Here is an 18,450-nt window from a genome sequence, read left to right on the forward strand (position 1 = left end):
CTGAGTGCAGAATTCTTCTAGAGTTTTTCCCACAATCTTTTGCAGCTATATTGCTCACACTTTAGGAAGCTTTTGACTTGTTCACTAGAAACAACTCTATTGTCTTCATATTTCATCAATTTATGTAATATTTAATGATATCACATCATTAAAATAACAAAATGCAAGTGTCCTAAACAGACGTAGGAAACAACTGCTTCACAGGGAGGATACAATTCATATCAGAAGGTAACCTACTAACCTTGTTCTGTGGTGGGAACGCTGGGGTACAAAGGGAATAGGCGGTGATTCTGGTGACTCCAGGAAAGGGAGGCAAGTGAAGAGTGTTTCTCAGGACTTCCCTGGTGGCGCAGTTGTTAAGAATCCGCCTACCAATGCAGGGGACACGGGTTTGAGCCCTAGTCTGGGAAGATCCCACACGCCGCAGAGCAACTGAGCCCATGTGCCACAACTACTGAGCCCACGTGCCACAACTACTGAAGCCCGCATGGCTAACGCCTGGGCTCCACAACAAGAGAAGCCACCACAATGAGAAGCCCACACACCACAACAAAGAGTAGCCCCCGCTCTCCACAGCTAGAGAAAGCTCACGCGTAGCAACGAAGACCCCACGCAGCCAAAAATAAATAATAAATAAATAAATTTATTTCAAAAAAAAAAAAACTGTTTCTCTGTGAGCGTGGTACAAACATGTTACAGGGCCCCAGCTGGTGCTCCTTGAGTCACTGACAAGCTGCCAGCATGGCTGGGTCCCCTGAATATTGACTTGGGGCAGCTGTCCCAAGTCATCACACTCTAGGGACTGTGCAGTATTGTGCCCTGGAAAGCATGCATTAAACACTTGCTTTAGCTTCTTCTGGAATGTAGTATGTGGAATAATAGATGACTCCTCTTAACAATGCAACTACCAGAGAATTACAACTGATGAGAGACCAGCCTTATATATCCCATAGCAGATTTAGCTTTGCAAGGCACATTTAACGTTCTCAAACTGCTGAATCTAGAGAGAGACAGTAAAATCTCTGTAAGCATATTCTGGCAGCAAGTCACCGGGTAACTAGCAAAGAACACCCAAAATAGCAGGCAAAGATGACTGAACAATATAAAAGTCGAGAATCTAAGCAGTGGTTACTATATTACCATGAACTGAGACTGGGGAGCCCACGTCTTGCAGCAAAGGCCCAGCCAGCTTTCTAATTTATTTTATGCTAAAATTGGGTTGATAAAAAATGACCCTATTCTCTGCTGTCAATACTTTGGAAAAATTTTCCCATAGTTTGGAAAGGAGGGAAATAAGATTTCCCTGTGAGAGTTAACTGTAAAACCAAGAATGTCATTGATTACATATAGATATGCAGTCTCTCAAGAGATCGAGTATTTCCAATATGAAACCTTTTCATATTGTTCTCTATCAAGGCCTTAATTAATGGTAGAACTTGAAGGGGCCTAAAAGGTTCAAATGTTAGGACTCAGAAAGGTTACATGATATGTTCAAGGTCCTAAGGTCAATTATGAGTTAATCCGGCCTATGACCTAGGTCTCCCAGGTCCTAGTCTCATGTTTTTCTCATTATAACACCCACCTTCTAGTTGGAATTGTCTGATTAGCTGGGGTCACTGTATCCTTAGAGATAGGGTTACTATAGCTGAGGACCAAATTACCCTACAAATCAATGAGGTAAAACAACTGTTTATAATGCTTATTGGGTCTGTGGGTCACAATTCAGACAGGGGCTGTGGAGATGACTTGGGGCTAAGATCCCCTGAAGACTCACTCACTCGCTCACTCACATGTCTGCTGACTGATGGTGGCTCTCGCTGGGACCTCAGCACCTACAAGCAGCCTCTCTATGTAGCCTGAGCTTCCTCACAACATGGTGACTGGCTTCCAAGAGGGCATCACAAGACAGTCAGGCAGAGGCTCTATTGCCATTTATGGCCCAGCTGGGAAGGCATGCAACATGACATCCACCCCATCCTCTTTTTGTTGGGGCAGTCATAAAGTTCTACCCCAGTTCAAGGGGAAGGGAATAGACTTCACCTCTTGACGGGAAGTGGCAAGGTCCTGGAACAGCGTGTGGGGTCAGAAATATTGCTGTGGCCACTTATGGAAATTACAATCTGCTACAACTAGAATTAAATGCCTTCTTTACAAGAAAAAATTAGAGGGAGAAAAGAGGCAGCAGAAGAACAACTAACAAATCACACCTGAAGTCTGAGTATGCCTGCTCCCATTTCTCTCCCTCTGGGGAACTTTGCAATCTGTGCTTACTGCAAATTGAATGGGAATAAAGCATGTTAACTCAACATGATTGGAGCTTTTATTTCATTTAAATGTCTAGTTTGGTGTGTTGGAAAGTATGTCTCCAGCTTTTAGGCTAGGGATAAGATGTATCCTTCACAATGAGGAAAAGGGGAAAAACTATTTTAATTGAAGAACTTATTTTTTAATATAGATCATCTACTAGACTATAAAGAAAACATCAACAAATCTCCTAAAGCACAAAGTGCACAGACATTCTCTGACCACAGAGCAATAAAACTATAAATTAGAAACATTTAAACAAAACTTTCCCACCCACATGGAAATTCAAAAATACCCTTCTCTATATCTCTTGGGCACAAAAGGGGAAATATGATTGCAATCATAGAATATTTAGAAAATAAAAATAATGAAAACACTACAAATCAAAACTCCTGGGATACGGCTAAAGCTATATTTTAAGAGGCACATAAATAAGTAAGGAATGAATAATGACAATGCCAGCAGCAGCAGCAATGGCTAACACTTTCTATTCTAGGAGCTTTATATGTATGGACTCATTTAATCCTCACAGCAACCTACAGGTAGATGCTATTATTTTCATTCTCATTTTACAGAGGAACAAATTGCGACACCGAAGGGATGAGTGATTTGAGCGAGATCATGCAACTAGCCCCTGTCATTCCAGGCACTGGGGTTACACAGTGACCTAGAAGGCAAAGTGTACGCTCTCTTACAGCTGTGAGCTCCTCATTACTGCTGGGCAGGTGTGGGAGTGCCAGCTTCTCACGAGGCCTTCACGGATGCCTTCCTGGATGGGAGGGGCAGAAGTGCCTCGTTACCGCCGGGTGGTGGCAAAAGCCCTGAAGCTCCCCTAGCCCTTCTCTGGCAGTACCCCATCTGGGATGGGGAGAGAGGCCTTGTTACTGCCAGTGGGGGTGGAAGTCCAGGCTCCCCTTGTGGTCTCCACTGGTACTGTGGAGAGGGGAGGGAGGAGAGTGTGTATCATTCATGCCTGTTGGGGATGAAAATCCCAGCTCCCTATGTATCCTTCTCTGCCGCCACCTTGGCAGGTGTGTTGGGGTGCCTTGGTACAGCCTAGCGGAAGGCTGAAGTCTAGTCTCCCCTCTAGGACTTGGCTGGCATGGGTGGGAGTGGGGCCACAGTTTTTGTTTGTTTTTTTTTTTTTTCTGTGGTTTTTGGCTGGAGTAGAGCTGCTTAGATAATTCTAAAAGTTTTCTATTTCACTAGGCTGACCTATTCCTGGTTCTCTGGCTAAGCAGACCAGGCTTTGGTTGAAGGTTGTTTTTTGTTTTTTTTTTTTTTGTCTGTGCCTGTTGGCGTTTGCAGGTTGCTAGCTTCTTCAGCTCCAAGTCTGGGATATATGAGGTAAACAAACAAACAAGGTAGGAACTAACCATGTGTCATTCCTCAGGTCTCAAAGTCCCTAGCTGATCTGCCTTCCTCTCTCTACCTTTCAGCCTTCTTATGTTTCTTTTATATGTAATGTCCAAGGGTTTTAGTTTCACTTAGCTGGAGGAATATGGGAAAGTACATCAACTTCATCTTCCCAGAAGAAGTTGTCTCTTATGTTAAGAAAAAAAAAAACTGACAGGATGTGTTCATTCTCAGAGCAGGAGGAGAGTCAGAATGGCAGAGAACCACTGATAGTGAGGGGTGGAGGGCAGAGAAAGGGGGTGGGATCCTGTGCACAAGTGGAAAGGATGGCCCTAGATGTGAACATGGAGAGTTCATCTGAAGTCACAAGAGGAAAAGATGAGCATCTATTAAACATGCATGGAGTTTGGTGGTGAGTGGATGAGGATGTCTCCATGGACTAAGGGAAGCCATCAACTGAGAAAGGGGGCTGGGGTCAGGGAAGGCTGGGGATTTGCAGAGAGAAGCTGCTTTGAAAGGTGGTGGAGAGAACTGACTAGAGAAATACAGAAGGATTTCTCTACAGCCTGAAGCCACATACATTTAGAAGGAAACCAGTTAGCCTAGTTGCTTCTTTTCCTCCAGAACTAGGTACAGAGTAGGCAGATAAATGCGGGTTTACTCAGTCAATAATTGTGCCAGATCAGATGAGAGAAGGACGAAGAAAAAAAAAAAAGAAAAAAAAGACATGGAGGGTGTGTATAAAGGAGTGATTATGATGATGAAACACAAAGTCAGTACCATAGCATGGCACAACTACAGAAGGCACTATTTTTATTGTATTTTGCAACACAGAGACCCAGCGTAGACTCTAATGTGGATGAGGAAGAACCTGAGTAAATGGCCAGTGAATATTTGGGGGTGATTGAATTGGGAGTCCTAATAGGGCTGGAGAATTGTTAAGGTGGGACTGGTAAATTAGAGGCACGCAAAGATAGGAGATGATGGCCATAGAGAGAAGATATTTGAAATTGAGATTTAGGAGGTGAAATAGATATTGGAAATGAAAGATCTAGGATATGAGAAGGTGTAGCTGAAGTGAGGTGGGGGGTGCTTAGCAAACTACATGCCCTTCACAAACTTCCCATTGAGAATAACTAAAAACAATGAATAAAATATAGAAATATATATATTTTTAAATGCATCAGTGACCTGCTAATAAAGTAAGGCCAAAAGGAATTCTAAGCAAGGCCCAAGTGAGATGACCCAGGCACTGCTAATGGCCTTTGTACTGAGGACTTTTGACAAATCAGGGGATCTTGAGATCCAGTGTTCACAGCCTTGTGAAATATGGATGATAGTTGACAAAGCCTAGGTCCAGCCCAAAGAGGGCAGCATAAAAGACAATCCTACATAAAGCTCGAAAGGGTATACTAGAAATAAAATTGCCCCCATTGCAGACAACAAGGACATTTGCTTATGTTAAAATTTGGCGCTGGTAAAGGAGAAGAAAAATCTTTCCTGAAAGTTTCTAAGTACAAGCTAGCCCTCACGTGTGAGTTTTGTTGCCAGAGTTGCGCTACCTGGGTGGTCTGGAAAACCTTCAAGCTGAGAATTTAGTTTAAAGTGGCCCTCCTTCAGTAGTACCCATGAGCATCTGGCAGAAACACATGCAAATCCTTTTTAAATGAACTCCCTTCTATCTAGGCTTCAAATAATTCCCATAGAAATGTGAATTCACAATTAAAAAAGAAAAGCATCATGAGCGAGACCCAACAAAATAACAAGCAACTCACATCACCCACAAAAAGTCAATCAGGTGTTGGAAATATCAGATAGTATAAAATTTATATACAATTTATAATGATTAGAGGGCAGAAACTAGGGAGTCATCTGCAGGAGATAAGATTTTTACATACACATAAGAATACATATTAAAGATAGGGACGTTGCTGGTGTAGTCTTTTTATAGGTTTTATAAACCACTTGAGCCTATATCCGTCATTTTAGTGTCTGACATGTTTGGAACTATCAGTGCTTTGTTGGTTTATGGCTTAAATTCCTTTTCTTGTCCGTTTCCTTCTTCCCTTCCCCCCACTTTAAAAATTTTCCTATACAGAAAAATAGAATTAAGATTTTTTTTTAGTAAAATTGATACTTATAAGGTCAATATTTTAAAAATGCATTTCTATATACCAGCAACAAAAAATTAGAACGTGTAATAAAAAGACAGATGCCATTTACAGTAGTATCAAAAATATGAATTACCTAGGAAGAGATTTAACAAAATATGAGTAAGACCTGTATACAGAAAATCATAAAATGACTGAGAGAAATCAAAGGAAATTTAAATAAATGGAAAGTGATACTATGTTTATGGGTAGGAAGATTCAATATTATAAAGTTGTCATTGCTTTTCCAATTGATCCGTAGATTTCTTTTATTACACTTAAAATCCCAACAAAGTATTTATTTTGACTGGTGGGCATTGAGGAATGGATAGTGGAACTTGGCACGTTGATTCTCAAGTGTATCAGAACGGACACTGAAAATCAGTTGAGAAAGTATGAGCTTTAAATAACTGATGCTGAGACAACTGGTTATTCATATAGAAAAAAGGGGATCTGAACCCCTACCTCACACCACATGCCAAAAATCAATTCTAGGTGTCTAAAAGACTCAAAATTAGGTAGAGTTTTTAAACTTTTTGAAAGTAATAAAAGAAAATGCCCTTTTCAATTAACGGATGAGAAGAATCTCTGAAGCGAGACAGAAAAGCATAGAGAGTAAAGTAAATTACTATTAAAGTGAACTACATTAAAATGAAGAACTTCTGTTCATCAAGATATACCATAACAGAAGTGAAAAGGTGAGTCACACACTGGGAGAGGGTATTTGCTATACCCATATGACAAAGGGTTAGTATCCAGACCAAAAACTATAAGCCATTCAGAAAACTACAACCTAATTTATTCTAAAGGGGAAAAAGATTTGACTGGGCATATCACTGAAGAGAGAACACAAATGGTAAAATAACATATGAAAATATGTTCAACTTCATTTGTAATCAGGGAAATGCAAATTAAAACCACAGTGGCATATTATTTCAATCTCATCAGCTTGACAGAAATTTTTCAATGTGGAATACCAAGAATTAGAGATGTGGAACCACTGAATTCTTATACAGTGTTTGTGGGAGAGTCAATTTATTTCAACCATTTTTGAAGATAATTTGCATTATCTATTAGGTTGAAGGTATGCATGCCTTTTGACTCAGCAATTCTACTCTCTGATGTTTGGCCTAGAGAAACTCTTGTACACATGTAGTGGGCGGTAGGTACAAGATGTTCATAGTAGCATATCTGTAAGAGCAAAAACTAGAAACAACCAAGATATTCACCAACAGTAGAATGGAGTAAAATTCTGATATATTCATATAATTGAATACTATACAGAAATAAACATGAATAAACTGTAGTTATTTGCAACAACGTGGATGCATCTCAGGAACATGTTATTAAGTGGAAAAAGTATGTCCCAGAAAGACCCATATGGTAAATTCCAATCATATGAAGTTCAAAAGCATGCATAAATCATATATACATACATATATATGTATATATACACACACACACACACACACACACACACACATATATATATATATATAGAATGATTAGGAAGGATGGGATTGGAGAGGGATACATAGGGGCTTAAATGTTCTATGTCTTAAATGGGACAGTAGGTGCACAAGTGATCATGTCATTGTTACTTTTTTTATCCTTAAACATTTATTTTATAAATATTCTTTTGTATATATCCGATACTTAATAAAATGTCAAGGCTCTTTGGAATTGAGGAGGTAAAAAGAGCTTTATCACAGAATGATTTCATGCTGGAAAGTTAGAAACAACAACAAAGGTCCCCAGTAAAGGTCTGGTTAAATAAATTAAGGTACATCTGTATAACAGAATAGCATCCAGCAAGGAAGTGCATACACTGACATGAGATGTTCCTTGTATAGCAGATGAAAGAAGTTACAGAACAGTATGATACCTCATTTACATAAGAAATATAAAAATACACATACATAAGAATAGAAAAAGCGTTGAGTGAGTACACCAAAAAGTTAACTGTACTGGAATCTGGGTGTTGACTATTAGAATTATACTTAGGGTTTTTTTTCTTGATTTCTTCTCATTTTTTTCTACCAGAAACATATATTACTATTATACCAAAAAAAGTCAGAGAAAGAGTAGCAAAGAATATCTAAGAAACATCAGAAAGAAGAATGTAAATATAAAATGTTTGGAAACGACCTTCACAAAATATATTAACATATTATTTGAAGAAAATGGTTACACTTTTATTAGAGTTAAAAATGAGATTTGAAGATAAATGGATTTATCTATCTATCTATCAAGTTTCTGGCTAAAAGGCAATATAATAAAGATTTAACTTCTTCCCAATTTAATTTACAGGATTAAAATAATCCCAAACAAAATCACAAAGAAGTTTTTTGTTTTTTGTTTTTCAGGGCAAATCATTCATTTATTGTTTAAAGATTGCAAGACAACATCTGAATTTCTGTAGCACAATGTAAATGTTTTACTTTTTTGATAAAGCAGAGTATAATAGAAAAAACAATTAGTTTCCAGTAATATCTATATCTCTATTCAGAATTAAGCCTTCCACAGACATGTTACCTGGAAACAAAAGCCTGTTACAATAAGCAAAGCTTCAACCAGAGAGGCTACTTTTCGGGCAGGGAAAGGTTCATCCCTCTAGGGGGATGCTGTGCTATGTAAAATGGCTGCAAGGTCACAGCCTTGAGGGCGCTGGAAGTCTATTCTCCTATTCCACATGAAGTAGTTTGGTGAACTTCAAACGTCCGTTCATCTGCAACCAAGCTGGCAACCTTTAACTGATTCTTTCAAGCAGGTAAAAAATAAATTAAAAGAAATCCCTACACTGATGTTCCTTGATTTACACTGTTAAGTCGTTCATTAACATGTAATTCTGGCTAAGAATTACATTTGAGACTCCTTGCTCAGATTTTGGTTAACAGTACAAATCTTTCCGAAATTCAAGTGCTTCTTAATCAATCATTTGTCAGCTAGGATACATTCAGGCATCAGCTGCAACTACAGAATAGATGCACTGCCTCAGCACTTTGGAAAGACAGAATCTAGAACACTACTAGCAGACAAAATATCTGTTACTAGACAGCATATGTGCAGTACAGCAAGACAAAAACATATATTCATATGTTGGCTTGTTTAAGCCTCAAGCCCTCAGTCCTTTGTTGAAATACAATAATTTCATTCCTATGGTTTTCAATACCAAAAACTCAACCCCCAGGAGGGCTAAAGTCTAATTTATACTCCAAACCAAGTAGCAGTGCAGTTCGCTACTACTGAGGCTGAATCCATAGACTTCAAGACCACGTCCAGAAGACAAGTTATTATGTGTAACACCCTAGAAGGTCTGAAGCATAATAATCATATACATAGCTGGTCCTCCAGAGCTTTTTACCTATAACATGTTTTTTGATGAAAGTTATTTAATGCACTGGAGATAACTGGGACTTACTGATCAAATATTTGAATACTTGTACTTACCTGGGATTTCATTGCTGCTGAAAGAAAAAGGAAGAACAGGACTCACTTTAAAAAAAAGAACAAACTTTAGAAGTGAAAGTAAAAATCTGATCACACACTATCACTTTTGGAAGCAGCACAGAGGGGCAGTCAACGGTAAAACACTGGTGCAATAGGTCAAAACTCTAGGCCAAAAATCCATTATTATTATCATCAGTGACAGTACCACAACTGTGCCCTTCATAATTAATAATCACTCCTAAGAATCTTCATTTGGCACCAGATGATGTGTTTAAGAGAAACACTCTGGGAGGTTTTGAATCAGACTTGGTTTTTTGTTAGCCAAGTTACAGGAAAATGTTTAAAGTGGGGGGAAGGGAAGAAGGAAACGGACCAGAAAAAGAATTTAAGCCATAAACCAACAAAGCACTGATAGTTCCAAACATGTCAGACACTAAAATGACTGATATAGGCTCAAGTGGTTTATAAAACCTATAAAAAGACTACACCAGCAAAGTCCCCATTTGTCTGTAGAGTTCAGAAACTAAAACAAGGAATATTTTAGCTTAAAACCTTATCTCAAAAGAATCATATACACGTCACATGAATAAAACCTGAAACCAAACATTTTTAATAGCTCCAATACCCCAAATATAAAGAAAAACTTAATTCAGAAGACTGGGCAATCTCTATCTCCCCTCCACACTAACCACCCATCCCATGGAAGACCAAGGGAGATCAGACCTTCCAGACTTGGGCAACACCTGGCTGCCGCAAAATTCTACGGAGACTCCTTGTGGAACAGCAGTCTCCCATCTCTTGTGTCTCTCCCTGTCATGATCATGCAGGAAGCAAGTCTGGCTGTGCTATCTGTTATCACTGTCTGTCACCCATCTGCAACATGATATTGCTACAAAGGTAAGTACAAAGTAACGTATCTAGTTCCCTTTCCCCCAGAAGGTTGAGGCTCAGGTACAGGGGTAATTCTCCTGCGCACACAGTCATTATTTAGGCCGACTCAGTGACGTCAACAGGCTTCATCATGTGATCAGGTTTGTTGCCAGCTGCATAATGCTCCCACATCTGTAGATAGAGGCGCTCTAGTTCCAGTGTGTATTGTTTGGTGTTGAACAGAGGGCTAGATATTCTCTGCTTCCAGACTTTGCCACGAATTCTCTTCAGGTATTCTAGATCAGTTCCCAGTTTCACAGCTATGTCTTCATACTCTTGTCTATTTTTAGCAATAAGCTCAAGACAGCCTAAACAGGTGAGCTGGGAAGCTGCAACTCGGGAAGCAAGAGTCTCTCCTGGCATAGTCACCATGGGTGTCCCCGACCAAAGGACATCCATCCCTGTGGTGTGTCCATTACAGAGTGGAGTGTCCAAGCAGACATCAGCCAGCTGGCCTCTCCGAACATGTTCCTCTTTAGGAGCAACAGGTGAAAAAATGATACGGTTCTGGGGAAGGCCCATATTTTGCGCGTACTGTTGAATATTAGGTTCTCCTGCTGGGAAACGCAACAGCCACAGTACGCTATTGGGAACACGCTTCAGAATATTTGCCCACATCTGCAAAGTAGATGGGTCAATTTTATATAGCTGATTAAAGTTACAGTACACAATGGCATCTTCCGGTAACCCGTACTGAGAACGTGTGGTTACAATAATGGTACGGGGAACCTCCTCTCCAGTGGCAGCCTTATTGTTGATCTGGGTAGTTGCCAGTCCATTGCTAATACTGAATCCATTAATTGTTATCTGAATTTGTCCTCTGTTAATCATTTCAATAACTGCTTCTGCAGTCGTATTCATAGGAATGACAGGCATATTAAGATCTATATTGCTGCTGTCTGCTTTGTCTCCTCCATCAGGACATTTCATCTTGACAATTTTCACGTCTGGTAGACTATCAAGAAATGCTTTGAGGTCGATGCCATTTAGCACAATTCGATTGTCATAAATGTGCCCATTGGACTTAAAATCGATGACTGCTTTTTTCTTCAGGTGAGGGAACATATTAGCATGATCACCAATAAAGAAAGTATGGGGCATATAAGCCAGTTTCTCAGAATACTGCTCAGCAACTTCAGCAGGTGAAGTTTCCCGATCAGTGATGATATAATCCATGAAAAGCGCGCCACTAGTCCCAGGGTACCCCAGCCACATTGCCTGAATAGGAGCTGGCCTGAGAGCAAAGAGTTCATTTCGAGCACCCCTGGTATAACCATTCATATTTACGAGGATGTGTATACCATCTTGATGGATGCGATCAGCTGCTTTTCCATCGCATGGAATCTGAGAAAGATCAACGAAATGATCGGCTTCTGCCATCACCTTCGCTCGGAAGTTTGTGCCATCATCTGGGCTCAGGGCATAACAGAATACCTCAAATTTATCACGATTGTGCATGCCTGGAATAGACTGCATAAGATGAGAAGTAGGATGGTTCCCAAAGTCAGAACTCACGTATCCTACACGCAGTCGACCATCACTGAGCTTCAAGTCCTTTGGATGTTCATACGGTGGTTTGTGAAGGACATTGATGTTATCCAGGCAGAGGTGCCCATGCCTCTCGGCAATAGCCTTCCTGACGCCGTGAGGAAGAGGATATAACATGCTGTGATGAGGCTGCACAGAAGGCAACCTGTTCTTCTCTAACTGGTCAGCCACAACGCTGACCAACCTCTTCATGCGCTCATCATAGTCTGTCCAGTCACAGACAATCTGCAGGCAATGAGCCAGATTACAATAAGCGTCAGGAAAGTCAGGTTGAAGCTTCAGAGCAGTGCGATAAGAAGCAATTGCTTCTGGAATATTCCCTGAATCCTTGTGAATGGAAGCCAGATTGCTGTGGGCATCCGCAAATGCAGGGTTAATCTGAATGGCACGTGTATAACACTGCAAGGCTCCCTGAACATCCTGCATCCCCGTTAAGAGTGTTTCCCATATTACAGTAGGCCTCAGCAAAGGTAGGACTGATTCGAATAGCCTCCTTATAATGCATCAGAGCTTCCTGCACTCTTCCCTGCTGCTGCAATACACTTGCTAAATTTGAATGGGCAGCAGCAAACTCGGGGAAGACTTCTAATGCTTTACAATACAAGCGAACTGCCTCTTCAATGTTTCCCTGTTCTCGCTTGATATTGGCTAGGTTATTCAGAGAGTCTGCATGGGTGGGACACAGCCACAGAGCTGTATTATAACAATCTTCTGCTTCGGCAACACTGCCCTTCTCTTTGAGAGCGTTGGCTAGGTTGCAGTAAGCGTCCGGGAAGTGTGGTTGCAATTCAATAGCTCGCCTGTAGGTGTCTATTGCCAGATCTATCAGGCCTTGCTCATAGTATACACAAGCCAGGCTGCCATGTACCACTGCATGATTTGGACTCAAGCTTAGGGCACGAAGGTAAGCTGCCACAGCTCGTTCAAAAATCCGTGCCTCTTTGAAGACATTTCCTAAATTGATATAAGCATCCAGAAAATTGGGGTCATGGGTGACAGCCTTTTCAAAGTGATGAATTGCAAGCCAAATCTCCCCTTGTGCATTGAAAACACAGCCAAGGTTACTCCAAGCTACTGCAAAGTTCGGTTGCGTCTCAATTGCTTTCAAATAACATGCCTTGGCTTCTTCCAAGCGACCCAGGGCTTTGAGCAGGTTCCCCAGGTCACTGCAAACACAATACAGATCAGGATTGTACTGAAGAGCGGAGGCGTAAGCTTGTACTGCCCCGCCCATGTCGCCTGCTGCTACCAAAGCGGCTGCCAGGTTAATATAACCATCGATGAAATCTGGTTTGAGACGCAACGCATGCCGGTAATGCTCGATTGCTTCCTGCAACTGCCCGCTTTCCTTGTACACATTCCCCAAATTCGAATAGGCTTCTGCCAGAAGAGGGTTCTTTTTAATTGCCAGAGTACTAAAGTGGGCAGATCCGTCCAGCCTTCGACACCGGAAGTGTATAGATGAAAGTAATAAAAGTACACCAGTATTGTCTGGCTCTTGTCTCCAGAGCTGCATGCAGTGTCTCTCAGCTGCCTCAAAATCTCCCGCCTGATAGGCTCGATGTGTCAACTCTGCTAACCCTTGGAAGGAAAGCATACGTTTCGTTGGGTCTGTGCTGTCGGCCACGTTGCCCACGGAAGACGCCATCTGGAGCTTCTGGAGGGAGTGCGAAAAGAGGGTAATTGAGTCCCGCTGCTGCCACTACTGGCAAGAATGTTTCTAGAGGTAGCAAATACAAGGGCAGTAGCCGTACCACTGCTTTGGCAGGCTTAAGCGGCGGCAGCAGTTACATACACTGAACCTTAGGAACTCTGGTTGGCCATCTATCTCTCACGGTCTTGAAAAAATCACAATGAAGTTTAAGTTTTTTTTAATTGATAAGATGGTTCTAAAGTTTATCTGGAGATGCAAGAGGGAAGAGATGTGGGGACATATGTATATGTATAACTGATTCACTTTGTTATAAAGCAGAAACTAACACACCATAGTAAAGCAATTATACTCTAATAAAGATGTTAAAAAAATATAGAGTTTATCTGGAAGAATAAATGGGGCTATTGATAATAGAATTCTGAAAATTAAAATTAAGAGGTTAGACTTGTTCTAATGGATCAATTTTAAAATGAATGCTAAAGCGACAACCATTGAACCACTATGATACAGTCAAATAGAAAGCTCTTAAACATCTAGTAGAAAGTGCTCAAACATCTCTATATTTTTAGAAACAGTGAATGTTGGAGGAAATAATGGTAATAGAGAAAGTAGAACATAAATAATGTTGGAATAATGGTTAAGGAAGGGTAGTTAATTTTTACCTTAAAATACGTTCTAAAACAAATTTGACTGTATTTACCTAAGATAAATTATAGATAAGTTAATGTAAAAAAATTTAAATCATTATTCAGAGGGAGCACAGAAAATATGTAACAGATTCACGAGGGTATAAGTCACTAAATCCAATGACTTTGCAGGACCAACTGATAATCTTGACTACCAACGCTCTTTTTCTTCCCTTTGCCTCCTTTGACTTCTATGACACACACTGCCCTGATTTTTCACCTCACTTTGGTTGCTACTTCTCCAATTCCTTTGCAAGATTATCCTCCTCTGAAAGCCATTACATGTTTGAGTTCCTCAGGGCCCATTCCTTCTCTACACTGTCTCCCAAGATATTCACATTTATAGCCACGGCTCCAATGACCACCTCTACTCAGGTGACTCAAATTTAACTCTCCCCCAGGCATTTCTTACCTATCAGTATAAGTCAGAATCCCTGAAAGAGAAAGGTGGCACACTCAAATGTACCGTAATTAAGGAGACTGTAGTCAAGAGATCATTTGCAAAGGGTTTGGGGAAAACAACAGAGGACAGTAGTCCAGCATCTCAGGGAGCTTTTACTGCCTAGGCTTAAAGGAGGAGGTTAGGGACTTCCGTGGTGGCTCAGTGGTTAAGAATCCACCTGCCAGTGCAGGGGTTCAAGCCCTGGTCCGGAAAGATCCCACATGCCACGGAGCAACTGAGCCTGTGCGCCACAACTACTCAGCCTGCACTCTAGAGCCCACGAGCCACAACTACTGAGCCCGCGGGCCGCAACTACTGAAGACCGGGCACCTAGAGCCCGTGCTCTGCAACAAGAGAAGCCACCGAAATGAGAAGCCCACTCACTGCAACGAAGAGTAGCCCCCACTTGCCGCGACTAGAGAAAGCCCGGGCGCAGCAAAGATCCAATGCAGCCAAAAATTAATTAATTAGTTTTTTGAAAAAGGAGGAGGTGGAAATGATTACTGGATTCGAGAGAGAAAAAAAGAGGAAGACGTGGGAGGAAGAAGAGCAGGAGGCGCAGGAGGCAGAGGAGGAGGGTTTGAAGGAGGCAGGGTGGAAAGAGGAGGAGGTGGGGAAGAGGAAGAGATGATGCAGGATGTATATCGTATCGAGTAAATACTCAGCCTTCACGCTTCTTCCCTCATGTACCTCCTATGGGCTGAACGCAACTAGAAGGCAGCGCACACGGGAGCAGGTGCTGGGGATACATGGAATCTTGACATGCCACACACGTTAATGTCTCCGGGCAGGGATCAGCGTAGAGATGGGTGGAGAGTGGCTCTAGATGGGGAGGGAGAAGATATCTACCTAACAGACACCTCCTGCTTGGCTTCTTCTCTAGGACATCCCAGGGATATTTAAAACTCAGCAGGCCCAAGATTAAACTCATGAACTGCCCACTCCACAACCTCTCAAGAACAAGACTAATGAAAAACAAACTGGTCCTCTTTCAGTGTTTTCTGTGTCATCAAATGGTATCAAGGTCAGGCGTGTCTCCCCATAACTGTGCAGGAAGGGATTGGAGTGGGGCAACAGTAGGTGCAAATAGATCATTGAGGATGCTATTCCCCTAGTCCAGACAGAAATGATGATAGAATGGGCTGAGGAAGTATTGGTAATGACGAACAGAAGTGGATGGATTGAAGTGGATAGACTGAAGAGATATTTCGAAAGCAAAATTGTTAGGACTTGTTATGAGATTGGATGTTTGGAGGTAAAAGTAATGTGGTTGTCAAAGATGACACCTTCAGTGATTTCCCATAGATCTTAGGAAGGAGACACAACTCCTTACCATGGACTTACTGGCCCTGCGTGGTCAGCATCCCCCACTTCCCACCCTTCAACCTTCCGCCTTCACTTACACCAGGCCCCTCTGAGGATGTGGACCATGTCCTACATTCTTTCAGTCCTTCCTGTTGCCTATGCTTGCCCATGAGCAGGACCTTTGCACCGGCTCTTTCCACTGCCTGTAATGCTCTTAGCCCACTACCTAAGTCCTCTTTATCATTCTTAGCTCAGTCACCACTTCCCCAGGAAAGCTTCCCCTGACTTCCCTAACTAGACCTAACCCTTCTATGAAAGCGCTCCTAGACTGGGTCCTTCCCTCTGTAGCCTCTATCCTTTAGTAGCTTACACACACTTGTGTGGCTTTTCAGTAAACGTCTAACATATTCTCAATCCCCCACCAGGATAGGAACTCCACGAGGACAGGGGCTGTGTCTTTCTTGTCTCAAAATAAATAGTCTTATTGCCTCTCGTAGTGCTTGGCACCTTGTAGTACACACACACACATACACACACGCACACACACACTCTCTTTAATGAATGAATGAATAAAAGTAAAAGCAATGGAATATATCATGTAGAAACACACTGATGGATTTAATAGACTTAAATTATAACCTTCTCTATATTAAACAAGAGTAAGGAGTAAATGATAAGTGATAAACTTAAGAGATATATTCATAATATAAAGACAAGAAGACTATATCTCAGTAGAGTTCTTGCCACATCAACAATACAAATAATACCCAGCAGGAATTGACAAAAACAAAACAAACAAAAAAACCCCCCTAGAACAGAAAGTGTTATGACAACTTTTCACTATAAAAATTGAAACTCCAAATAAAACTGGCCTAAACAAGAAGGAAACCCACTGTATCACGTAACCAGAAGGATAGGATGGCTTCCCTCAGGATCATGAGACGGTACCCAGCGATCACCGGGGACAGCATGCTTTCTTGTGCACATTCATCAGAGGAGAAATGCAGTCTCTTTGCTAGCAATACAATACAAATCCTGGGCTTCCCTAGTGGTGCAGTGGTTAAGAATCTGCCCGCCATTGCAGGGGACACGGGTTCAAGCCCTGCTCTGGGAAGATCCCACATGCTGCGGAGCAACTAGGCCTGTGCACCACAACTACTGAGCCTGTGTTCTAGCGCCCGCGAGCCACAACTCCTGAAGCCCATGCGCCTAGAGCCCTGTGCTCCGCAACAAGAGAAGCCACCCCAATGAGAAGCCCGTGCACCACAACGAAGAGTGGCCCCCGCTCACCACAGCTAGAGAAAGCCCGTGTGCAGCAACGAAGACCCAACGCAGCCAAAAATAAAATAAATAAAAATAAATAAATTTATCAAAAGAAAAAAAATACAAGTTCTTCTCTTTAGCTTCACTGAGTCACTTTAGGACCAAGCTGGATCAATTCTGCTGTCAGAGGATGCCATGTTCTCATTTTGAACCACTCACTAGCAAGAGAGATTGGATCACCATGTTTGGTTTGTGTTAATCAAGACCCGTTCCTGGCACTAGGCTCAATTCCAGAAACCACACTGTTGTTGAGGAATCAAATACAAGGTCCACTAATATTGGCCACAATCATGGGGGGAAATGGTCAGCCTTAGGAGTGAGGCAGATGCAAGAAAACAAACATGGCAGTGAGGTATCATTGTTCAACTTGCAATTTTAAAGTTTGTTTGCATTTTAAAAAATTATTCATGGAAAATGGATTATAAATTGATTTAATCTTTCTGGCGGGCAATTTGGCAAAATACGAAAAAACCTTGGAAACATTTATGACAAATTTTGGAAAGTATACATGTGTGTAGAAATAAGGAGGAAACACAAAAATGTTCTTGTGGCTGTTACTGGCTGGCAATTTTACGGGTGACTTTTTCTTTTAAATGTTTCCCAAATATTCTTTAGCCTAATTTTGTTTATTTAAACACAAAGGACACGAAGGAACCTCTTATTTCAGAACGTGGACCACTTTCAGTCAGGAATATCCTCTGGAAGCTTAAGCAGTGGGCAAAGGAGTTGCAGGGTTTCATTGCTCCCTTAAGGTAATGAAGAGAAAATAGCAAACGATGTGAATCAAAGATTCTGAGTTATGGAATTCTCTGCTTCTAAAGTTCTAGTTTGGCCCAATTGGTCTGTAATCCAGGGGGAAAAAAGAAAGAAGGCATAAAACACTGCAGAAAGATATGTAGTTACAACAGAGCATTTAGCATAAAGCTTGTTCTTCTAAAATTCAACCTCTAACTCAACTCCATAGGCTCTTGGCTATAGGCCTTAGTGAGGAAACAGTTGAAGCTACACGACCAGACTTAGCTTGATCTACTGTCACTTTTGTTGAGGAGAATAGGTTGGACAGTTTTAAAAACTTGAGCATAGGAAAATATCTGAGCTCACGTTTAAGTTAAGAGTCTGAACGTCTGGGATAAAGGAACGTGTGTTAGCGAACTGGGGTTTCCAACAGATCTTTAACCGTGAGGATCAGTGACGCTGTTCTTTCTCCAGGTTTAATTTGATAATTTCCCCCATTCTTCTCAGACGCCTCTTTTGGTTCTCTTTCTGCCTTTATAGTCAGTCACCCTTCTGAGTAACCTTGGG

General features: G+C 41.4%; 1 pseudogene; it reads right to left on the minus strand.

The window, feature by feature from the left end:
* Positions 1-10,247: 10,247 nt before the first annotated feature.
* Positions 10,248-13,386, minus strand: LOC137758626 (UDP-N-acetylglucosamine--peptide N-acetylglucosaminyltransferase 110 kDa subunit pseudogene; annotated as a pseudogene).
* Positions 13,387-18,450: the final 5,064 nt, after the last annotated feature.

Source organism: Eschrichtius robustus, chromosome 2, assembly GCF_028021215.1.
Source record: "Eschrichtius robustus isolate mEscRob2 chromosome 2, mEscRob2.pri, whole genome shotgun sequence".
Taxonomy (NCBI): domain Eukaryota; kingdom Metazoa; phylum Chordata; class Mammalia; order Artiodactyla; family Eschrichtiidae; genus Eschrichtius; species Eschrichtius robustus.